We start from the raw sequence: 19,235 nt of genomic DNA, 5'->3' as shown, positions 1-19,235 counted from the left end.
GGATGCACATGCTGAATAAGTGGGTAGATGCAGTACATGGGGAGAATGTGAGGTTAACCACTTTGATAGAGAAAAAAATGCCAAATAGTTTTAAAAAGGTGAGCAATTATGAAATGCTCATGGAGCTGTTGTCAAACACTAATAGGTTATTGGGTATGGAAATAGTGCAGATAGCCTCAGGGCAGATCAAAACTGGGCATCCCTGAGGTGCTTAGATCATCAGCAGCAACTGTAATGATCATCACCTCATGACCCTGAATATCCAAAATTCTGCCATTGTTATCAAACCAGTGGGTCAACCAGGTTTCAATAAGCAATGTGGAAAGACTGTTAGGTACACCAGAAAATAATGAGATGCAAGCCTCATACAAAGCAGGATTACGCGCATGATTAAACAATGCAATAGATAGCTGTGTGATCTCACAGCCAGTGGATCTAATTAAACGTTTGCAAAACTACCACTTCTAGTCAAAAATGGCAGAAGATTAACAGATAATGGGCAGAAGAGACTCCATTAAAACCCCAAAGAATGCTAAAGACATTTAAAAAAACAAATACATTTAACCAAAATTGGAGGTATGTGCTGTAGAGGGAGTTCAGTGAAAACTTGCCAGACTTTAGACAATAAGATTTAGGAGCAGAGGTAAGCCATTTGGCCCATCATGTCTGCTCCACCATTCAATCATGGACTGATCCACTTCATCCATTCATCCCCACTCCTCTGCTTTCTCCCCATACCCTCTGATGCCCTGGCTAATCAAGAACCTATCTAACTCTGCCTTAAATACACCCAATGACTTGGTCTCCACAGCTGCTTGTGGCGACAAATTCCACAGATTTACCACCCTCTGACTGAAGTAATTTCTCCGCATCTCTGTTCTAAAAGGATGACCTTCAATCCTGAAGTCATGCCCTCTTGAATGATAAGTCTTTTACAGGATTAAAGATTGAGTACTTTATGTGTCTATTATTCAAAGTTCAGAAAAATGAGAGGTGACTGCTATGAAATGTATAAAATAACAACAGGGTAAATACGAGGAAGGGTTTTCCCTGGCCGAGGTCACTAGAATTAATGATCATGAACTCAATAAATACGGGTTTGTTATTGACAATTGTTATTGAGGATGATGAGGTAAACTGTGCTTGGTAAATCTTTAGAAATCCTCTGCTTCAGGGCAATGGACATTCGGTCATCAATGTCATTAAGATCTAAGATTTATGGATATTAATGTAATAGTGAAAAGATATGGGGATAGGGAAGAAAAATTGTGTCCTTAGCCTTTGCTGGTCTACCAATTTCACTACAATCTGAAATATTTGGCTAATTGACAAGATTTATTGTTATTCAAGGTCTGAAAATGTAAAGTTTTGTACCTCAGTATCTCATGTTCTCATTATATCTTGCTTCTGAAGGCTATTCTTGTCATGTTTTGGTTCTTCCATTTGCTTTGACATTTCCTCTTGTTTATCGCTCATTGTCATTGCCCTTTCATTAGTACCTGTAAATGCCCAAGATTTCAATACTCATTCCTCCTGTTAGTTACTTTCTCTTTAATTCTCTTTACTTCAAATAAAATTGCAATATCTGAAACATTATTTATCTGAAACCCAGTGAGTTGGGGTAGTACACATGGGGTGGGGGGGTTAGTATGTGGCTTAATTGTCTCACAGGATAATTATGTAGGAATGTTTTCAATTATGATTGGAAATACCCAGTATTGTGTTAACTTCTCTAGCCCTTGAGCTTTTGCTACCCATCTGGTTTCACCTATCATGTTCCAACTAGCCTCTTTCCTCTCCCCTCTACTCATTTTTTTATTCTGGCATCTTGCCCCTTCCTCCTCAGTCCTGAAGAAGGGTCTCTGTTCAAAACATCAACTGTTTGTTCATTTCCATACATGCTGCCTGACCTGTTGAGTTCATCCAACATTTTGTATGTGTTGCTTTTGATTTCCAGCATCTGCAAAATTTCTCATGTTTGTGTTAGCTTTCTTTTTTGTGCCTAGGACCAATTTCAGGTAAGAGCACTGGATCAGAAAAAGCTGCAGTAGATTGTAAACTAAGCCAGCTCCATCATGAGCACTAGTCTCCCCAGCATTGAGAACACCTTCAAAAGGTGATGCCTCAAAAAGGTGGCATTTTTGATTCGGACTTGCATCATCCAGAATATGTCCTCTTCTCATTGCTACCGTCAAGGAGGAGGTACAGGAGTGTGAATATACACGTTTCAGGAATGACTTCTTTCCCTCAGCCTTCAGATTTCTGAATGTACAATGAACCTCTGTGTGTGTGTGTGTGTGTGTGTGTGTGTAGTTTTCCTATAGTAATATATAGTTTTTTTATTATTATGTATTGCAATGTACTGCTATTACAAATTTCATGACATATGCCAGTGATATTAAACCTGATTCTGAGTAGAATGTCTCTTGTCTGTGCCTGCAAAAGATTCATGTTTATTTTGGTTAGCATTTTACATGCTTCTATTTAAGAAATATACAGTTCTTAGTGAGCTGAATATTGATTAATGTACTTCCTATGTTTTCTCTCTGATGTGCCTATTATCTGATTATGAATGAAATGGTGGGATTTAGAGGTGGAAGCTTCAGCACTGAATCAGAATCAGATTTAATATTACCAGCATATGTCATGAAATATGTTGTGAAGGGGAAAAACATTTGTCTTGTCCCTGAAACTATTTTCACCTCTTCCTCCAGTCTTCCCTTGGTTGCCAAATTTCACAAGGAAAAAAATCATGAAGCAAGCTACTTTTAAATTAAATAACATTATGAATGGCTAACTTGACCTTTTTCCTCTTAGCTTTCCTCCTTTGACAGTCTACTCACTTGATTTTTTGGTTCATGAGTTCCCAGAACTGTGGTAAATTTTGATCCAAGAGTTATTCAGCAAGAGAAAGTGTGGCAAAGAAAATATGGTGAAAGAGTAGGTTGAAGTGAACTAGCCATGAGAATAGGGATTAAAGAAGCCAGCATAAACCTGGGGCGGGAGGCAAGTAAAGTCCTTAAACAAGCACAAAGAACAGGAAAGCTATAAGAAAGATGAATATCAGCTTATGATGACATACTACTAGGGCAAAATCTGACAAATAAGGAATTGTAAATCTTTAATTATTGAAAGAGGAGTAATGGAAAAAAATGACATAAAATAAAACAATTAAGATTAGAAAAGTAACTATCAAGTTCTTTGCAAGAAATTAGAGAACATTTCAACATTTTGTATACCTTCAGTGACCTTGATCGTCAACTTTTCAGGAAGCTTGTTTTTTTTTGCATTAGTAGGTTAATATCCTCTTCAGTCTCGAGGGAACTTAATTATTATCTCTCAACTTGAATCCACCTCGTACCCATACCGTTTCAGTTGTGAATCAGTTGGAATTGAATTGACTTTTTCTTACATCCTTCACATACATGAGGAGTAAAAATCTTTATGTTACGTTTCCATCTAAATGTGCCATGTACAATCAATCATGGTAATTTATAATAAATAGAATAGTCAGTGTAATATAGAGTACACTCAAATCGGTTTGAGTTCATCAGTCTGATGGCCTGGTGGAAGAAGCTGTCCCGGAACTTGTTGGTCCTGGCTTTTGCACTGCGGTACCGCTTCCCGGATGGTAGCAGCTAGAATAGATAGTGGTTGGGATGACTTGGGTCCCCAATGATCCTACAGGTCCTTTTTACACACCTGTCCTTGTAAATGTCTTGAATCATGGGAGGTTCACAACTACAGATGTGCTGGGCTGTTCCCACCACTCTGCAGAGTCCTATGATTAAGGGAGGTACACTTCCAGGCAGTAATGCAGCCAGTCAGGATGCTCTCAATTGTGCCCCTGTAGAAAGTACTTAGGATTTGGGGGCCCATACCAAACTCTCAACTATCTGAGGTAAAAGAGGCGCTGTTGTGCCTTTTTACCACATAGCTGGTGTGTATAGACCACGTGAGGTCCTCGGTGATGTGGACGCTGAGAGGAACTTGAAGCTGTTTACCCTCTCAACCCCAGATCCATTAATGTCAATAGGAGTTAGCCCGTCTCCATTCTTCCTGTAATCCACAACCAGCTCCTTTGTTTTTGTGACATTGAGGGAGAGTTGTTTTCTTGACATCACTGTGTCAGAGAGATGACTTCTTCCCTGTAGGCCACCTCGTTATTGTTTGAGATAAGACCGATCAATGTAGTGTTGTCGGCACAATTGCTCAAAGTTTCTGGATTTTTAAGTTCAACTCCTGAGACTTGAGGTCAGAACCCTTGACTGACTTTCCAATACAGATTAGAGATATTGCAGGAACATTAAAAGCTGATAGATATAAAAATAACATTGCAGTATTTTATTGTAAAGTCAAAGAAGTTATTTCTTGTGTTCTAGCCAATATTCATTGTGCACTCAGTGTTACAAGATTAATTGGTTATCATCACATTGCTTTTTGTAGAACTTGGCAAGTACAAATTGGCTGCCACATTTCTATGTCACAGCTCTAAATAAGCTTAAAAAGTAAAATCTAACATCAGGCCATTGACCTGAAATGTTAACTTTGTTTAATCTCTTTACATTGCACTTAGAAAAAGTTCTTTAGTGGCTGAGCATTGATTTGAAAGGAAGGAAATAAAAACTACTTTGTAAATGCAAGTGTTTCTTTTATTTTTCAAGTTTCTCCAATCAGTTTTTATGTCATAATATTGCCTCTGATGGTCTGGTGAACAGTTAAGTAGTTGGTTGTGCTTGTGTACTTTGATAATTTGAGTGCAAAGAGAAGCTGACTATAAATGATAAAGATGAGTGACCCAATGACAACTACATGTTTGTATTCAATTTACTAACCTTCAATTGTTGAAATTGGAATTGCTTTAATATAGTAATGAATAACTTACTCGCAGGGACATCACAGGCACATTGCATTATATAGATATAACTCACAAGAAAATTATCTACTATTTTTACAAGAAAAAAAAGCACAATTAGAACGAAGTATTTTAGTGCAAAGTGATCAGAGTGGTTTTAGTGTTGCTAAACTGTAGTGATGATTATAGTTTTGACAGTTGATTCAAATACGAAATAGTTGAAGGGAAGTAGCTGTTCTTGAACCTGATGGTGTGGGACTTCAGGCTTCTGTACTTCCTACATAATGGTGGCTGCGAGATGCTGGCATGGCCCGGATTGTGGAAATATTTAATGATGAATGTTGCCTTCTTCAGCAGTACCTTGTATAAATACTGCCAATGGTGGAGAAAGATGTGTCTGTGATGTATTGACCTAGATCTCATAATGAACTGTCAGGCCACTTGTAGATTAGGCATTCGAGAACATATTGCTCTTGGATATGAAGCTGTGATTGCTGCTGTTAAAGAATGGGAGACCAACAGAAATTTGATACAATACTGAGGACAGAGAGTCAAACGGCAGAGGTTAGGCAACTTATAAGCCTGCCCCCATCTTTTAAATCTACTGCTCAGCTTTGTTTCTCCAGTCCTGCCGAAGGGTTTCGGTCAGAAACGTCAACTGTACTTTTTTCCACAGATGCTGCCTGGCCTGCTGACTTCCTCCACCACTTTGTGTTGCTTGAATTTCCAGCATTTACAGATTTTCTCTTGTTTGTTATCAGCATCCTGTAAGGTTCGGAGTTCCCAATGGAGAATTTAAAATAATAAATGGTTGTTACCATTCTAAATAATTTTATTAATTGTTGCAAATAAATCTAATCCTTTTCAGAGCAACATTTAATCAAGCTAATATTGATATCTGTATGTCTTCATTTAGAAAAAAACACAATTAAAACAAACAAAGCATTTTAATGCGAAGTGATCAGAGTGGTCTTTGTGTTGCTAAGCTGCAGTAATGATTATAGTTTTGACAGTTGATTCAAGAACAAAATGGTTGAAGGGAAATAGCTGTTCTTGAACCTGATGGTGGGTACTTCCTACTTCAGGCTTCTGTACTTGCTGTCTTCATTTAGAAGAAAATGAGCTTAGTGGTTAAAGACAAAATACACAAAATGTTAAACAAGTAGTAACTTCATCTCTGCTGTTCTTAAGACCAGTGAGCCATTCTTCTATTCTGTTTGGTGTTTCTCATTTCGGGAAATAATTTATCATTTGATTTCTTTTCACATGTTTGAATACCATGAAGAGCACTGCAGGTTTGGGCATGATACACATGCAGCAGGTTTGATGGCACTTTACTTTCAAACCTTATACATTCAAAATGCCCAGCTGGTTGAACTCATGGAGAGAAGTCAGTGTTAATAGAATGCACTCTACTCAGCCCTAACCCTTAGAGATATTGTACATTAAAGAACTCATTCAACTGACTTCTGAGCTCTTATCAAGGGTGAAGTAAATTCATTACTTGCATCTAATGCAATAAATAATCTTTCTTATGGCATTGCAAGTTCCTTTAAAATATTGAAAGATTGTTAATCTGTTACCTTATGGTTTTATGTCTAAGTTTTAATTGCCATTTAAGCTGCATTTACCAGCTTTAGCAAGATAATTTTATAAATGAGCTTATTCTGGTCAGTGTGAGGAGAGATTGTCAAATTTGTTTGTATTCAATTTATTAAATTTTGATTGTTGCAATTGTCATTGTTTTAACTGGGAGAAAATCCAAAAACCTGAGATGCAAAGGGACTTGGGAGTCCTTGTGCAGAAAAAGGTTAACTTGCAAGTCGAGTTGGTGCTGAGGAAGGGAAATGCAATGTTAGCATTCATTTCAAGCGGTCTAGAATACAAGAGCAAGGATGTGATGCTGAGGCTTTATCAGGCACTGGTGAGGCCTCACCTTGAGTATTGTGAACAGTTTTGGGCCCTTCATCTTAGAAAAGATGTACTGGTATTGGAGAGGGTCCAGAGGAGGTTCACAAGGATGATTCCAGAAATGAAAGGGTTATCATATGAGCAATGTTTGATGACTCTGGGTCTGTTCTCGCTGGAATTCAGAAGGATGGGGGGAGAATCTCATTGAAACCTTTTGAATGTTGTATATGTGGAAAGGATGTTTCCCATGGTGGGAGAGCGTAGGACAAGAGATCATAGCCTCAGGATAGAAGGGTGCCCTTTCAAACCAAGGATGCAGAGACATTTCTTTAGCATGGTGAATTTGTGGAATTTCTGCCGCATGCTACTGTAGAAGGCAGGTCGTTGGGTGTATTTAAGGCAGAGATTGATAAGTTTTTGATTGGACATGGCATCAAAGGTTACGAGGAGAAATCTGGGAACTGGGGTTGAAGAGGAGAAAAACAAGGATCAGCCATGATTGAATGGCAGAGCAGAATAGATGGGCTAGATGGCCTAATTCGGCTCATTTGTCTTATGGTCTTAATATAGCACCATAATGTCCTCTGAACAAGAACTGAGTTTGGGGAAAAAAAAACACAAAACGTTGAAAAATAAAATACCGGTAGAAAATGTTACAAGTATGAACACTCTCAGATGTGTACAAAAACCTGACACAAGTTAATGCCTTACTTTAGTTTTATTCATATTTGGCATATGAGCAATGCTGATCAGGCCAAGATAAAGTGCCATCTTTAACTGACCTTGGGAGAGAATGGTATAAAATGTTGTCTTAAATTGCTGCAGTCCATGTTGTGAAAGTACATACTCAGATATGTTTCATAAGAGAGTTACAGGATTTCTGCTCATAAAGCAATTATGTATATTCAAGTTAAAATTGTTGATAGTGGGGGGAGAAGGAAGAGTTGGAGAATGTGGAAGTGTACATTTGTACAACAGCAACCTTGCACTCATGGTTAGTAAGACTAAAGCGCTGATTGTGGAAGGGTGAGATGAGGGAATACAAATTAATCCTCATAGAGGGATCAGAAGTGGAGAGACTGAGCAATTTCAAGTTACTAGCTGTCAATATCTAGGAAGGCAAGACAGTGGCTATATTTCAATAGGAGTTTGAGGATGTACGATGGAGAGCATTCTGACTGGCCTCATCATTGTCTGGTGTGGGGGTGGGGGGGGGAGCTACTGCACAGGTTGAAAGAAAACTACAGAAAGTTATAAAATTAGTTGGCTCCATTTTGGGTACTAGCCTCCACACAATCCAAGACATCTTCAAGGAGCAGTGCCTCAGAAAGGTGGCATCCATTATTAAGGATCCCAAGGCATATCCTCTTCTCATTGTTACCATCAGAAAGGAGGTACAGAAGCCTGAAGACTCTACTCAGTGATTCAGGAACTGCTTCTTCCCTTCCACCATGCGATTCCTAAATGGACATTGAACCCATGAACACTACCTCTTTTAAAAAATATATTATTTCCATTGAGCAAACACAACGAAATCTGCAGATGTTGGAAATTCAAACAACACACACAAAATGCTGGTGGAACACAGCAGGCCAAGCAGCATCTATAAGGAGAAGCACTGTCAACGTTTCGGGCCGAGACCCTTCGTCAGGACTAACTGAAAGGAGAGATACTAAGAGATTTGAAAGTAGTGGGGGGGGGGGGGGGATGCGAAATGATTGGAGAAGACCGGAGGGGGTGGAATGAAGCTCAGAGCTGGAAAGGTGATTGGCGAAAGTGATACAGAGCTGGAGAAGGGAAAGGATCATGGGACGGGAGGCCTCGGGAGAAAGAAAGGGGGGAGGAGCACCAGAGGGAGATGGAGAACAGGCAGAGTGATGGGCAGAGAGAGAGGGAAAAAAAACAACAATTAAATATGTCAGGAATGGGGTAAGAAGGGGAGGAGGGCATTAACGGAAATTAGAGAAGTCAATGTTCATGCCATCAGGTTGGAGGCTACCCAGCCTCCTCCAACCTGAGTTTGGATTCATTTTGACAGTAGAGGAGGCCATGGATAGACATATCAGAATAGTAATGGGACGTGGAATTAAAATATGTGGCCGCTGGAAGATCTTGCTTTCTCTGGCGGACCGAGCATAGGTGTTCAGCGAAACGGTCTCCCAGTTTGCATCGGGTCTCACCAATATATAAAAGACCACACTGGGAGCACCAGACGCAGTATACCACACCAGCCAATTCACAGGTGAAGTGTTGCCTCACCTGGAAGGACTGTCTGGGGCCCTGAATGGTGGTGAGGGAGGAAGTGTAAGGGCAGGTGTAGCACTTGTTCTGTTTACAAGGATAAGTGCCAGGAGGGAAATTGGTGGGAAGGGATGGGGGGGACGAGTGGACAAGTGAGTCCGTAGGGAGCAATCCCTGCGGAAAGCAGAAAGAGAGGGGGAGGGAAAGATGTGCTGGGTAGTGGGATCCCGTTGGAGGTGGCGGAAGTTACGGAGAATTATACGTTAGACCTGGAGGCTGGTGGGGTGGTAGGTGAGGACAGGGGCAACCTTATCCCGAGTGGGGTGACAGGTGGATGGGGTGAGGGCAGATGTGCGGGGAGAGATGCGTTTGAGAGCAGAGTTGATGGTGGAAGAAGGGAAGCCTCTTTGTTTAAAAAAGGAAGACATCTCCTTCATCCTGGAATGAAAAGCCTCATCCTGAGAGCAGATGCGGCAGAGACGGAGGAATTGTGAGAAGGGGATGGCATTTTTGCAAGAGACAGGGTGGGAAGAGGAATAGTCCAGGTAGCTGTGAGACTCTGTAGGCTTATAGTAGTTATCAGTAGATAAGCCGTCTCCAGAGAGGAGGGAGGTGTGGGAAATGGACCAGGTAAATTTGAGGGCAGGGTGAAAGTTGGAGGCAAAGTCAATGAAGTCAGTGAGCTCAGCATGCGTGCAGGAGGCAGCACCAATGCAGTCATCAATGTAGCGAAGCAATTATTGTCTCAGCTTGCTCCTGCCCTACCGAACTCATTTCTGCATACCTTGACACTGTCTTATCCCCCCCTTGTTCAATCTCTTCCCACCTATGTTCATGACACCTCTGGTGCTTCCCCCACCCCCCTTTCTTTCTCCTGAGGCCTCCCGTCCCATGATCCTTTCCCTTCTCCAGCTCTGTATCACTTTCGCCAATCACCTTTCCAGCTCTTAGCTTCATTCCGCCCCCCCCCCCCCCCCCCACCGGTCTTCTCCTATCATTTTGCATTTCCCCCTCCCCCCACTACTTTCAAATCTCTTAGTATCTCTCCTTTTAGTTAGTCCTGACGAAGGGTCTTGGCCCGAAACGTTGACAGTGCTTCTCCTTATAGATGCTGCCTGGCCTGCTGTGTTCCACCAGCATTTTGTGTGTGTTGTTTGTTATTATTTCCATTTTTGCTATTTTTAATTTAACTATTTAATATATATATATATATATATACACACTTACTTTTTTTTTACACGTTTTGTATTGTACTGCTGCTGCTAAGTTAACAAATTTCACGACATATGCCAGTGATATTAAACCTGATTCTGATTCTGATGTGCTGTCATTTTCTTACCAGACAGTTGGCTTTGCATGTTTTTTTAGCTTCAATTAAAGAAAACCCGATGATTTGTTGCAATGCATCTTGTAGAAAGTAATTAAAGCAACAATGACATGTTGTAGTGAGGATGTAGTGCTTAGATGGTGATGTACTGCTTTGGCTTTGGTGATGTTGAGGTTCTTGAACATTGAGGTTGCAATTAATCAGGTAGTCCATCACACTCTTTGCATCTGGCTCATAAATAATATAAGGCCTTTAAGAGGGTCAACATATCTAGTTTCTGAGCATTCTAAGAGAATTTCATATGGTTAGTTGAGCTAAGTTTCTTGTCGTTGACAACCCTCCAGATATTTATAATGGAAGATACTGTGATTTTCATGTCATTGACCGCCAAGGGGCAGTTCTTAGTACTTACTGCAGAAGATTATTCGTATTATTCAAAGGACAGGCATTTGTTACTTGCTACATGTTGTCTATATCTTTTTGGATTCAGGTTTTATTTGAAGTGATATGAATGTAACTGAGCACTTCGCAATCGACAATGAATCTTTCTGTTTGTATTCTCGAAAGAAAGTAATTTAGAAATAGCACCCAGGACGGTTTCCCTGATAAACCATTATTTCAGTGCACTGGACTCAAACAACTGCACCATCTTCCTCTTGTGCTAATTATTACTCCATCCAGCAGAAAGTATCCACGTTTCTTTCACATTAATGTTACTGGAATTCAATTCCTAAATTATATTGCTTTGTCTTAATATCAATATTATATTCTCAGTGTTTGAATTAGGGCCATGAAGTTTGAAACTGATGGCTCCTGGATTAACCAAGCTCCATTTCAATGATCAGTATCACTTTAAAGCACTTTTTTGGGACCATTTCTATTACTTTGATAGTGAATATGCTGATATAATCGTGTGCTTTGTACCTACCTTGCTTTTTTCTGAGGATGTTTTCTTACCCTCATGTATCAAAGCTCTCACTTGCAGCAACTTAGCTAATGGTATGATTAGATCTGGAGCCAAAGTGCTCAATTCCTCGGCCACCATGTTGCAGCAATCCAAATCTTTTTGCAAAATATAATGATCCCAGCTGTATTTTAATAACATACAGAGACAATGGTCAGTACCTAGAAGGCTGCAAATAAGGATCATGCTGTGTGGAGCAACTTTCAGTTTTGTTTTATTTCTAGTTGTTTGTGAAGAGAACTTGGCAGGGTCAACTTGTCTTTGTCTCTAGCAAATCTTAATACAAAAGCTTTATTTAAATGGTGTGAAATAACTGCATCTAGTGTTATGAAAATTTTAAAATTATTTGCTGGTCATAAGTTATGTTGCAAAAATTCATTTTGTATTCCTCGCTTATTCCCCTAGGTTCCTGCCAATACTGGTATTAGAACTCACAATTGGAGCACAAAGGTCACAATGTAAGTAAACAAAAATGTTCTCATAAATTCAGCAATTTTTATATTTTTTCTGTTTAAATTCTTGCTTTTTGAAATGTTTTGTTAATTAACTCTGGTGCCAGTAGGATTAGAAACCTTCTTTCAAATTTCTGTCTGTGTTTCTGTTGGTCACCTGCCAATGTGCTGAGGTTAGCACTATTTTCAAGTGTATTTGCCTTCATTATGAGGTTCTTGTCCAAAGTAACATGGGATGATTACAGGCATATGTACAGTTTAGCTGCTCCACCCTGGGGTTTACTCATCATAGAAAGTTCACTTAAAAGTATCCTAATGAGGACATCCCAACACGTTTACCTATTGGTATTGACGTGAATGCTAGTTTACATGTATTAACGAGACCTACCAAGACCCAAGAGGACAATCATCAATATCAAAGGCTATTGGCATTAAAATCACTGATTCCGATTAAAATCACTGTTCCAATTTCATTAATTTCTTGTTTTGTTCTCCCTGACGAAGGGAAAATAAATTTCATTGAATGTTTTGGGTTTAAGAAATCACTGCTAAGAATTTTGAATTTCTCTATGATGCTAATTTACTGCACCTTTTAAAAGTGCAATCTGTGGAATGTTGAAAGTAATATTGGCCCTGATAACTTGCTGACCTAAAGAGTTGTAACACTGGAGTCTTTTAACTCCACAGTGTGTGTACATTTTGTTTCTACAGAGAAGTTAGAGGGAGTAATGTTTTGAAGAGATTCTTTGGAAAGCATAATCTCGGGTGTGTGATATACAGAGCATGTAGAGGGTGTTGGTGATTGTTATGAGGAGGAGGGGTCTGATGCAGGAGATTTAAAAGGTTTGTTAGGGGAGATTGAATGGCGCAGTAGGTGGGGGAGAAGAACTCCTCTGGTCTCAAACAATGCTAGGAAAGATTTCACCTTTTCCATGTGGCAGTCCTTGCCTCTCTTCAGCTAGCTGAAGAATCTGGCTGTGTAGCGTTACGTCTAAGCATGGATAACAAATTAATTAGATAACGTTGTGAAAATAATTAAATGAAGCATCTGTCTCTGAGAATTGTTGGTAGCCCACACTCCGTGTAGGTTCCATTAAAATCAACATTGAGAAGTTTGGTTTCAGATTGGTTATTTGTGATTTTAACATCGCAGCTCAAACACAGTCATTAGATTGGTTTTTCATTGCCTCTAAAACATGATTTATTTAAGAGATGACAATGTTTTACTTACTGTGGTTGCATGAGCACAATAAATATTCAGACTTGCCAATCTGATTTATGGTGGTGACAACATTCAGGTTTTCTTAAATCTAGCTAGTAATTCCTGGGTGTTATATAAAAAAAACACGGTAACACAATTCTATGCTATAGTCAGTAGTGTATTTTTCTTTACTATAATGTTGGTTGAGAGGATTCATGCATTAAGTGTAATGTAGCAAACTGTACATTTACTTACCGCTGTTTTGTTTTTCTGTTAGCTAATATTCAGTATTATTTAATTGTACTCATCTTTTATAACAAAAGGAAATTACATTTTTGAGTTCAAAAATTTGCTTTGTATTTTAGTTGGGTGGAAACTAATGTTAGCCTAAATGGTTCTGTGTCTTTACGGATGACAGCTGCAGATAATTGGCTTTTTTTCTTTAACAAAGAAGGCTAATGGATCTGCACAGGATTTGTTGCTTTTTATCCTATTGTAGTAATAATGTATTTAACCATCATTATTTTAAATTGATTTATTACTAAGCAGCTTATGGCACATACAGAGGAAATGATAAGAAAATAATGCAGTGTCTTTCAGCTGTGCTGGTCATGAATGAACAGTTACCAGTTTCATTTTAATAAAAAGTTATTAAATTTAAATAGTTTTGCTGACATGGATGTAAATTACATATGATTTTCTACGGGGTACATTGAATTGCTGATTAAGATTTGAAAATATATCATTAAAACTGCAAGTACACAATGAAAAAGTTAGCATTGAAGTATTTCTTTTAGATAGTTCAAGTTTAATTGTTATTCAACTATACATGAATAGAGCTAAATAAAACAGCATTACTCTGGAGCCAAGGTGCAAAATATAGTTCCAGGAGTCATACACAGCACAAGGCATACATAGTCCGTATAAGACAGCAGTAAAACACAGTCACACAAAAACAATATATAGTCCAGGTCCATTAATGTCTCAGCAGTCTGCATTTGAAGACAATACACCTTATCTTCTGCTGAGCAGAACCGACTGCAGCATAGATGCCCTGTCACATCACCTCTGATGCTCCAGTGGAATGCACGAACTCTGCCTCTCTCCTGGGTGGTTGCAATCAGGCAACACTGCAGTTTGTTCTTGCTACGACTGAGGCCATGCGGCTTTCCTGCTGTCCATGCCCGCTGTTTGCCAAAAACACATTGAGTCGGATCCAGTATCCAGCAGGGTCTTGTGATCACAGAAAAAGAGACTAAGATGATCACTCATTGTTTGACTGCATACCACCTCTGTGCACCAATTCCTCTCTGTCGCAGGCTGCAGCGTTGTTCCTAGCAAGACCAGCTCCTTCAGCTTCTCTGCCAACTACTAATTCGCTAATGGAGTAGACCTGCAGTACTTTAATGTTCAGCTGGATCTTGCGGTTGTTTAAAAAAAAGTTTCAAAAAGACAACAACGCCTTTGCAATACACATAAAATGCTGGAGGAACTCAGCAGGCCAGGCACCAGGAGTCCTGATGAACGGTTTTGGCCCAAAGCGTCAACTGCTTACTCTTTTCCATAGATGCTACCCGACCTGCTGATGTTGCATGTGTTGCTTTGGATTCCAGCATCTGCTGATTGTCTCATGTTTGTATTAGTACCTTTGATTGGCCCTGTGGAAGCTGATGCATCTGAGCATGCGGCCATCTTACCAGAAGATAAGTGCCCACATTAGCATTATTTTGTAATAGTGATTCTGAAAATACTTCCATAAATTTCATGCGAGAGAAAATCTGCAGATGCTGGACATCCAAGCAACACACACAGAATGCTGAAGGAACTCAGCAGACCAGGCAGCATTAATGGAAAAGAGTAAACAGTCGATATTTTGGGCCGAGACCCTTCAACAGGACTGCAAAATGTCTTTCAGCTGTGCTGGTCATGAATGAATACTGATGAAGCGTCTTACCGAAACGTCAACTGTTTACTGCTTTCCATAGATGCTACCTGGCTTGCTGAGTTCCTCCAGCATTTTGTGTGTGTTCCATAAATTTCATTAATTTTAGTAAAATAAACGACAGCCTTTTGATCACTTTTGTTTTCTCTCAAGTGATACACCAAATAATATAGTACTTTGGGTTGAGTTGTTCTCCAATCTTGGCAATTTACACCCTATCCTCGCTATATGTGTCTTCAGACAATGCAGATCCACAGTTATGTGAGAAACCTTTCTCTACCAACATCTCCTAATATGCATCCAAAACTCTCAGTTTTGCGAGAAGCACTGCTTTCCCACCAGTACAAGTCAGGTGCGCGCGCCTACAGTCTCACATTGGTTTTGGCAAGGTGTGGATGTGCGATCTTGGGCACTTAAACTTTTGTTGGTTATACCTCTGGTGCACTGATACTGTGCTTGAAATATTTAACTATGCCTCCTAAGCAGCCGATGTCATGTCCTGGGCCATCACCGAGCGGCAGAGAACTGCTTTAATACTTGAAAAAAAGTTGGAAATTATAAACAGCGTGGCATCAGTTGAAGGTAACACAGCTCTGGGACACTACTGCTGGGAACAGAATTTTTGTTCTTTTGTTGCTTGACGATGTGCCAGCCCATCCTAAACATTTGAACAGCATTCATCCTAACATAACTGCATTTCCTACCACCTAACACAACATCGCTGATTCAACCACTCGACTAAGGTGTGATGCACATTCAAGGTGTATTTTTTTTATGGCGAACTATCTCTCAGATGCTGCAAGCAACAGACGATTTTGAAAATCCCGGGAGTTTACCAACGGTGAGGGAATGGTGGAAGTCGGAACACTTGGCACAAATGGACATGGACCCAAGTTTAGAATGGAGTCAGCATTTCAGTCGTTCCCTGCCATCAACCCTTCTTCCCTACAAGCAAATTTATGCTGAAAAACAAAATGCTGCCAAGCAAACAACCCTCACCACTTTCTTCAAACCGGTGTCATCTCCTGCTGCCGGCAGTTCTAAGAGTTCTGTGAGTCTTTCTTCACCCCTTGCTGTGCTTGATATGATCCCGACAACCACAACCATCCACCCTATCCATGTAAAACTGCCCGACACCACAACAACCACTCATCTCCTGGAGTGAACACACTTGCCACTGTTGGTGAGTACTGTACACCCTAGTATGTTAACTTTCTATGATTTATTACATTGAATATTACCTTAAATTGATGAAATATAATATGAATGTTGCCTTCTGGTACTGCTTTTGTGTCATATTGGTATGAAAATGTGAATAAATTATAGATAAAACATATTTAGGAAGCCCTCTGGAACGCATCCCTGTTTTCTCTATTTAAATAATTATTCGCATCATGCATTTTCACATTATGCAAGGAACGTATCCTCCGCATATAACGAGGATATGGTGTATTTGCAAATACTTCGTCACCATATGAGAAGACATCACCAGTGTGCTGTTAATTAGTTCATCAATTCTTTCAATTTTGCTGTGTTTTACTATGACAAATGTATCGTCAACATAAATTTTAGGGTTTATAATTGGCAACACCATCTTTTCTACCACATCGCAATTGAGTTTCCATAGTGATGACCAGTCAACTGATTGATGTGTTAAAGGCCAATCATTTGGAGCACTCCACAATTAATAGCACACTGATGATGTCTTCTTGTATGGTGACAAAGTATTTGCAGGTAAAATGCCAAGATTGGAAAACAACTCAACCCGATCATCGACCACACGAGCTACATATTTTTCAAATTATTTCTATGGAGCATTTTTGACATAGCTACTCTTACCTTACTTTGCTGGTCCACTTGTGTTTAGTATATTTTTGGATGGATTAATACCATGAGATTTTGGTCTCGGCTATGATTTTGAGTGGGAGGAGGGGAAGTAGTGAAAGCTTAAGTGGGGAAAATAGATGAACTCGTTGGAGAAAGAGGGAAGTCACTAGGTGCATTACCAAGAAAATGCAACAGAGACAGAAAACATGGAGTGTGTAATGGAAGTCTTACAGTAGCTTGATGGGAGGTACCGTAGATTTCGCACTACAGAGCGCACCTGATTAAAAGCCGCTGGCTCTAATTTTAGAAAGAAAATCAATTTTGTACTTGTACAAGCCGCACCGGATTTTAGGCCGCAGGTGTCCCACGTTGTAATATGAGATATTTACACAGAAAGATATTACACGTGAGGATTTTTTAACTTTTAATTAAATCCATATGGTAACATAAACAAATACATATTGCAAATGCTTTTTTTCGAACCGTGCCTGTAACGCGGCTACTTTTAAATATACATACGTATCGGTAACACACAAATTACGTTGCGTATATTTTTTTACTGAACAGTGCACGAACAACATTCCAATATCTCCTAACGACTGGTAAAAAATATATATACTGCAGCCTACCAGGAAAAGTTATTGATCGCCTTTAACTTAAAAGCAGCGTTTTCGCTCGGGTCTAATGCCGCTCGCCCCCCACCTTCCCGTTTATCGCAAACCGGTATTTCCCACAAGACGCAGCGAACCCGGATGTGACGTCATAGCATCCCGGGATGTAGTACAGAAAACAAATATACCGGGTACTTAAAACACTTCTAACTTTAACTAGAAAATACTAACAAATGAATTACTCAGCGAAAATATTATAAACTAAATAACTGCCATAAAGGCAGCACAATGCTTTTCTTCGAGTGTTTTCCATGTTGATGAGGGTGAGTACAAATGACTGATTTACAATAATTTAATTGTGAAAGTGCGCTTGATTTATCGTACAATTTCATTGGACCTCTGTGAACTACTCATCAATTTTATTGGTCTACTGTTACGAGGCAAAATGTTTTTGGCGGCATGAAAAAAAATCATGCATTAGCCACACCGTAGTAAAGGCCGCAGTGTTCAAAGCTGTTCAAAATGTGGGAAAAAAGTAGCGGCTTATAATCCGACATCTACGGTTTGTGAGTCAGTGAGATTACAGCCAATGTTCATTGACACTTTATTTCTATAAACTGTTAGAGAAATGGGAAAAGGGAGTGAAAAGATGGAAATAATCCATGTGAAATGAGGGGAAGATGGAAATAGGATTATATTTTCCACTTTGGTACAGTTTTTCTGTGCTTAACCAGTGATCATCACAAATAAATCATGAAAGCAGTTAGGGTGCTGACTTAAGTTGTGCATTCTTTCTTTTTGTCTTATCTTTTAGAAAAGGCAAGCAAAATTAGAATCAAATCTAATTCCCCTACCAACAGCTTTTATTTGGATGAGTAGAATTGAGAGAAAATATTTGCGATAAATGAGGTATGTTGGCCTCTATTCAAGGAGCAAAAAAACCATAAGCAATAAAAGCAGGAGAAGGCCATGTGGCCCCTCGTCTCTATTCTGTCATTCGGTAAAGTCATAGCTGACCTTTTACTGATGTAGTACTTTGCTGTTCAAGTAATTTTTTACTTGACACTATTTTTTTAAATTTATACTCCATGATTGACCACAAACCACATATGGAAAGAATGCCAAAAATTTACTATTCTCTTGGTGCAGAAATTACTTCTCATCCCGGTCCTGGACAACTTATTTTGAGGCTGTGACTCCTTAATTTGGATACCTCATCTACAAGATAATGGTATTCTTTGTTCTATCTGCCCTGTTATACTCCATAAGAGAAATTTTCACAAATTGTGCTTCTAAATTTGACTAGACTTGGTCTATATTCTATCAATCTATTTTTGCAGCACAATCCATAGAATCAATCTAGCAGATCTTTATTGGACATAAGTATATCTTTCCTTTGGTAGGAAGACCAATATTCTAGGTGTGGTGTCATTAGCACCCTAAGTAATTTCAGTAACACATCTTGAACTCGGACGAACTGATCTCCTAAAGTCATAAAGTTAAATATGAAACATTCTTTTCAACATTTTAAGCAAGATTAGTGTATTATTTTTGTTTTGTACAATTTTAGAGTGAAAAAAGGAAAGGAGCACCATGCAAAAGTTTGGGCACCCAAAGAGATTTGAGCTCTCAGATAACTTTTACTAAGGTCTCAGACCTTAATTAGCTTGTTAGGGCTGTGGCTTGTTCATAGTCATCGTTAGGAAAGGCCAGGTGATGCAATTTCAAAGCTTTATAAATACCCTGACTCCTCAAACCTTGTCCCAACAATCAGCAGCTCCTCTAAGCAGCTGCCTAGCACTCTGAAAATTAAAATAAATGATGCCCATAAAGCAGGAGAAGTCTGTAAGAAGATGGCGAAGCGTTTTCACGTAGCCGTTTCCTCAGTTTGTAATGTAATTAAG

The 19,235-nt window shown here is 39.4% G+C and overlaps 1 protein-coding gene across 3 annotated transcripts in view; it reads left to right on the top strand.

Annotated features, from left to right (window-relative positions):
* rfx3 (regulatory factor X, 3 (influences HLA class II expression)) overlaps positions 1–19,235 on the top strand; it is a 312,575-nt gene that overhangs the window by 74,638 nt on the left and 218,702 nt on the right. For all 3 annotated transcript variants that reach the window (XM_073072399.1, XM_073072385.1, XM_073072389.1), the window contains exon 2: positions 11,704–11,756. The gene's annotated coding sequence lies outside the window, so the exon portion shown is untranslated. The remainder of the gene's footprint in view (positions 1–11,703; positions 11,757–19,235) is intronic.

The sequence above is a fragment of the Hemitrygon akajei genome, chromosome 2 (assembly GCF_048418815.1).
Source record: "Hemitrygon akajei chromosome 2, sHemAka1.3, whole genome shotgun sequence".
Classification (NCBI taxonomy): Eukaryota; Metazoa; Chordata; class Chondrichthyes; order Myliobatiformes; family Dasyatidae; genus Hemitrygon; species Hemitrygon akajei.
Note: the sequence above shows the minus strand (reverse complement) of the source record. Positions and strands in the feature narration are given on the sequence as shown.